This window comes from Haemaphysalis longicornis, unplaced genomic scaffold, assembly GCF_048455015.1.
Source record: "Haemaphysalis longicornis isolate Haplotype H1 unplaced genomic scaffold, Haemaphysalis longicornis Haplotype H1 scaffold_1, whole genome shotgun sequence".
NCBI classification, from domain to species: Eukaryota; Metazoa; Arthropoda; class Arachnida; order Ixodida; family Ixodidae; genus Haemaphysalis; species Haemaphysalis longicornis.
The window spans coordinates 438332736-438338735 of record NW_027526203.1 but is presented as its reverse complement, the minus strand read 5'-3'; positions in this window follow the sequence as shown (position 1 = coordinate 438338735).

The following is a 6000-nucleotide window of genomic DNA, read 5'->3' as shown; positions in this document are numbered from 1 at the left end:
TGTTTATGGACGCACTGCACAGGCAATAAATGTAACATGGGCACATTGTGGAAGTGTTTGACGATTGAAAGTCAAAATAATATGCTTTGTTTGAATTTCCTCGCCTGCGCGACGCACGGTTATCCTCCTTACAGCTGTTACGCGTTGGTCTTTTAGCCCTCCGAGGAGAGAGTCTCCACTCTCATGAAGTAGCCCTCATTCAGAGACGACGCCTTGGGTTGTATTTAGGCTACGATGCGGGGTGACTGGCACTTTTAGTTGAACCAGGGTGTCCTGTTTCAGGAGAATTTCGCTTTGGTTTTTTCTTTGTACTTCCACTAGCACTTCGCCTGAGGCAAGTTTCTTTGCATGGTAATCCATCCCTACAATCCAACCCTACAATGCTACAAAGATGAGGAACACAGACGTTTAAGCTAGAGGAGCATTTTCTTCTGCTAAGTGTATCCCAAGGTTTTGCTGAAGGTATCGACTGGTAAAGCTGGTTTGACGCTAATTACTTCGCTGCGGCCTCTTTTCAAGGACCGATCGGTTTTTCTTGATGGGGTAAAAAAGGTACGCATAAATTCATGGTGTACAATGACGGTCGCAAGGCCGGTCGCCCACCACGGAGCCCAACAAGGGCACGTGACTTTGAAGCCCACGCTACGTGAACCGTACCTTGCTACTATAATCCTATGCTTGTAATCAAGAGTGATGTACTTGCACAGGAATAACCCTCTCCGCCTGGAAAAGTGTAGTAAAAAGGAAGAAAGGAGATTACAGGACATAGTTAGAAAATTAAATAGGAAAGAGAAAGAACTGACAGTGGGACAGAAAAAGGCGACTGGCTGATACCCCCCTGCGCGGGTCAGACAGGGAGGCTGCTGCAAGGTTTCCAATGTGTGTTGGAGGCCCGCAGAATTCAACAAAGACCACTGAATAGATTTCCGCCCTGTCTTCGGTAGTCACACCTAAACAACCATGCTTTTCTATATCAGAACAAGTTGTTTATACCTGCTAAAAATATGCGATATTTCCAAATCAGGGCATCCCATTGAACGGGGGCAATTTGTTTGCGAAAGCGAAGATGACCGTTTGTAGTGCTTGAACTATGATAGGCAGAGGCGTATCCAGGAAGGGGGTGTTTCGGTGTCAGAACACCCCCAGGAATATTCTGAGCAGTGCATTCCCCCCTCTGTCCCTTCCCCTCTTGGGCCGTTTTTTTTTTTTTTTTCGCCCACGCTGTTCACACTCTGCATCGGTATAGAATATGTAAAAACAAAATAAGAACATTTGATAACAAAATTTTAATGAAAAGATGTTTGCCCGCAGGCTATCCTTCCTTTTAGGTTTTTTTTCTTTTCGCGGTGCCACCGAGAAATACTTCTGGCTACGGCACTGATGGTAGGGGCTGTTTCGTAAGCCCTACAATCACTGCTCATCTTCAAGCGGCGCTTTGGGTTCGGCTTTCTCACAGGAAATCGAAAATATCGTCTTTCAGCCCGACAAGGCAGCGAAAGATATTTGAAAGGCTTAAAAAACATACTGTTCGATATAGCCCAACAAGTCTTTACGACTCCCTCAAGCGGACCATGGGGCAACAGTTCTGATCATATCGATTACGTTTAAGGTAGTTGAAGTTTTCTCAGCGTCTACCGGATAGTTTAAAAGCCCAATTAAGTGATTACAGGAAGACAACAGCGCTGAGGCTAAAGTTGAGCGCATTATGGGAGCCAGCGCGCAGGGAGTTACCGCGGAGCCCCGCCACGGTTTGTTCGCAAGGCCTTCCGGGGCCCGATTTTCCCCGCCGGCCAAAGTTTAGAATATCACTTAATTGAACTAATCATCCACATGCCATGGAAGTAAATACAAATCAGCATTTTGTAAACATTCCTGGTGGGGGGATATAGGCGCAGCTTGCGAAAAAGCGTTGCTGATATGCAAAGCGATGCTGCCTACGGCGTTGAATGAATGTACTTTAATGTCCGTATTAATCACAATCCGTAAAAACATTACTCGTGCTTCGAATTAATAACAATGTAAGATGCGCAAGGAATAACGAAGTCGGTACAGCTACGTCTTTGTTTTCTCGTCTTTGGTTGTACGTGAGCGTGCTTTTGACGATGGGACACATAGATCTTCCACATTTTATTTGAAAATGTGCAGTAGCGCAATTGATGTAGCTCCAACACATTGAATTGCAACAATCAGTAAATTTGCGCTTTGTTCCTGAGCTTTTAAGAGCTGAATAACGTTTTCTTCTAACCGAAAGATCACACTCTTGCTTCGTACCGCTATCAAAATTAGTTCGATGGAAAATGGTGCGATGTTTTCTGAGAAATGAACAATTAAAGCCGGCGCTCCTCTCTCGAATTCCACCCATTTTTTTCGTGACGTTAAAGAGCGCGTCACAAAGTGCCCACATGCGCGCGAGCCGGAACCCCATTCTCGACATCACTTGATCGTCGCCGTGGAGGAGGGAGGAGGGATGCCTTTATTGATGAAGAGAAGTCAGCCTGGCAGCGAGCTGGGCTTGCTACTCCATACGAACATGAGAGGGGCAAAAATGAGCGAAGGAAGCGACAAAAAAACTTACATAAGCACTAAGAAACACAAATAAGCACACAGAAACCGACTAACGCAGAAACACACACACACACGCACAGCACACGCACAGTAGTAAAGTTAAAGCAAACTTTCACAGAGTTTCGTTCAGGCCGGAGTCACGGAGAAATGTCACCAAGGCAATTGCACTCCGTGTTGCCGCGGCAGTGGAGTGCCATAGAACGATAACGTTGCAAAGTTTCAGTGGTGCATCGGCACGCAGTCCCACGGTTTTTTTTTTTTTTTTTAAGGTTTGCCGTGGGGTGTCGTAGCGGGGACACACACACAGTACATGCGCTATGTCCTCACAAACACTGCAAGCGTGACAGTGAGGGGAGGCAACTCGGCCCGTCTTTCTGAAAGCCTGTATGGAATAGCAGGTGGAAGGGGGAGAAGAGATGTTCCGGTTGAGAGGGAAATGAAGAGGGGAGGACAGGGGTACTATTGAACTCAGCGGGGAGTTCACCGTCCTACAACGTAGTACGGGGGAGGGGAAGTGGGAGGGGTGTGGTGTTGGACAAGGTAGGAAGGAGAGGAGAGAGAAAAAGAAAAAAAATGAGGAGTGAGGGGTACAGTCACGTCTTGTTCGTCACGCCTGAGGCCCGGAGGCTAAAGCCGCTGCATGAGACCCGACTTCACGAGGAAGTCGAGCCGGTGGTGGAAGACCTCCCGTCGGATGGCGTCCGGGCCCGTGGGGAACAGGAAGTCTTCCAGCGTGTGGTAGCAGGTGGAATTCTCTCCCGTCTGAGCGTATGGTCTGGCGAGTCTCCAGCGTCCCCTGCGCTAAGTGGGCTCATAGTTCTATGACGAGGCACCACAGTGGATCATTGTCGGCATAGCCAGACCTATGTGTCGCTTGTCGTTGCCACTGGTGACTAAAGCCTTCCTCTTTGGTGGACTTTCACGTTGCTCTTTTCAAGGCGACCCCTACGTCGTCTTCTCTGAATTGCTTTGTAACGAAAAAAGTTACTTGTATAAAGTCTAGTCCTTCCCACCGTTCCGTTTCTGCGCGAACATAAGGCATTTAACGCCCGTATTTCCATCTTTATTGCACGCGTTTAATAAACAAGAAAACGGTAAGTTTATAGCTGCGTCGTCTGCCTCCTCGAAATTGTTTTCAACCCTGTTGGTACACCTACTGTGTCGGATCATCTAATCCCGTAAAACAAACAAATGGTGTGTTCGCTTGGTATTTTTGTAAGTAATGTTAATAAACAATAAAACAGTAAAAAAAGCAAATACGCCGCACTGTCGCAGATGCAACAAAAGTTTTAGAGGACGTAAAGGCTCGACATATGCGTCTTGACCACGTCTTGACTCAGACGGGCTGCGCACATGTGATTATTTCTCGCCTGCCATTTCCCTTGCTTTCTTACCAGTGGAAAAAGACGGCCTCTTGGGTATCTTATTTCTGAGCCTGGCACGGCTGTTCGGGTGCCGGTCCTGTAGTGTAAACTGCAAGAGCACGGCAAGATGTACCACCCCGAAACCATGTTTGTCTCATTGGCTCCGTGTACTAGAACGTTCAGCATCTTCATCTTCCTTAAACATTTATGCAGCGTAGTATTTACAAGTACTCTATACTCATCCCATCTGTGATATCCGTCGGGCTTGTCTGAGAAGTGGCCCATTTATGGTTCTGGCCGATCTCCAGCGGCTGTCTTTGTCATTAGAGTGAATGCTTCGTCCCCTCGGTGCCAAGGTTTTCCCAATCATTAATCTCCATAATGCTCCTAATTTTATCCGGTAATTGCTACTCCGTGACTCGGCCAATTATATAAAGTATGCACCGAAATATCTCCCTCTTAGGTGGCCGCACACGTGCAGGGCGTGGCTTATGGTGCTCCATTCCCAATCCGGGAGTTTTATACTGTTGAAAGCTGCAAGTTAGCATTTGTCTTCCAATGTGTAGGTTATTTTAAAACTACGAAAATCCTGCTTTCTCCAAGCAAACGAAAAAAAAAATTGTACTGCGTCATCTCCTCGAGCCAGCCCTTCATTTGTAGTGTTCTGTCACGGCGCTGTTTTTACATATAGCCAACTGCATCACGGATGTACGGTGAGATGGGGGTATGCATACATTTGCACAGTGGCATACGCGACGTTTCGTTTCGGAGGGATGCGAACCTCCCCGTCCACCTTCAAGGAAATAAAAGAGGAGATTGGGAACATGAAAAGAAGAAAAATTGCCTCCATCTCCCCGCGAGGGAACTCTGGTGTGATGCGGCGCATCTGGGGGTTCAATTGGCGTTTCCATTGGGTTGATTTTCTACATCGCGTGAAACGTATTGTGAACGCGTCGGATGCCTTCCATCACATACGGATGTTCTCATACACGGGACGATGGAGGCAATTTTACATTTTCATGCACATGCATACGCGAAATGAGAGAGTACACGTGTTTTAGCGGCCACCACCCAGCGCGATGCCCGCTTTATATTCACAGCGCTTGAAGGAGAGGAGACCGCGGAGGAGAGTCGCGCATGCGCGCACATGCGCACCGGAGCAGCTGTTAACGCAGCGTTAAAGCGTGAACCGCATGAAGCGTTTTTTCACGCGATTCGCGCGCGTCGGCGTTGCGCGTGCGTTTTTTCGACGCCCGCGACGACGATTCCGCGCCAGCGGCAGCATCTGCCTTGACTAGATTTTGACGCGCGTCGCGCGCGTCAGTAGGAGGAGCCTGGCGACTTGCGCCAATGGGGAGGCGCGCGCCTCATGGCGGCGGTTTCGAAGCGATCGAGACGGCCGGCTGGCTCCGCCGAGGATGTTTAGGCTTACCAACCCAGCAGATATTGAATGGACGCTTTCACTAGCGGCGCGGATGATGTTTTACAGTGCCGTTTTCACCCACATTATTAGCTCCTTTACCGCACAAGCAACTTCGTGCGTGCCTAGAGCGGCATTTTAGAGAGCGCTTAGAAGCGGTCGCTCGAGCTCCCGACGCCACTTCGCGGCCGAAGCCGCCGCCATGTTTCTGTAGGGTGCCTGGATGTTCCTCCTCGCCCGCCCCTGGGGCGGCGAGGAGGAACATCCAGGCACCCTATGTTTCTGCCGCCTGCCGCGCCGCGCGCAGCGTGCGGGTGGCTCCGCGGCAGCGGCAGCGCGCCTATGGCGTGCGCGGCGCGTTTTCGCGAGCAGAAAACGCTCCATGCGGTTCACGCTTAACGCAGCGAAGCGCGCGCCAACCAAGCGCGCCAGCTGTCGTTATGCTAATGCGCCGGAGTGAGAGTGTTGCCCACAGCTGTGGGAGAGACGAACGGAGGAGGGCTGCGGACGGACGCCGCCGCCGCCTCAAACGACGCAGGAGGGACATGCCTCAGAGCAAGAGATGCGCCGCATCTAAAAGTAACAAAACAAACCAAAAACAAACAAGGAATTATCCAAAAAAATTAAAAAATCGTATGAATTCATCGGACT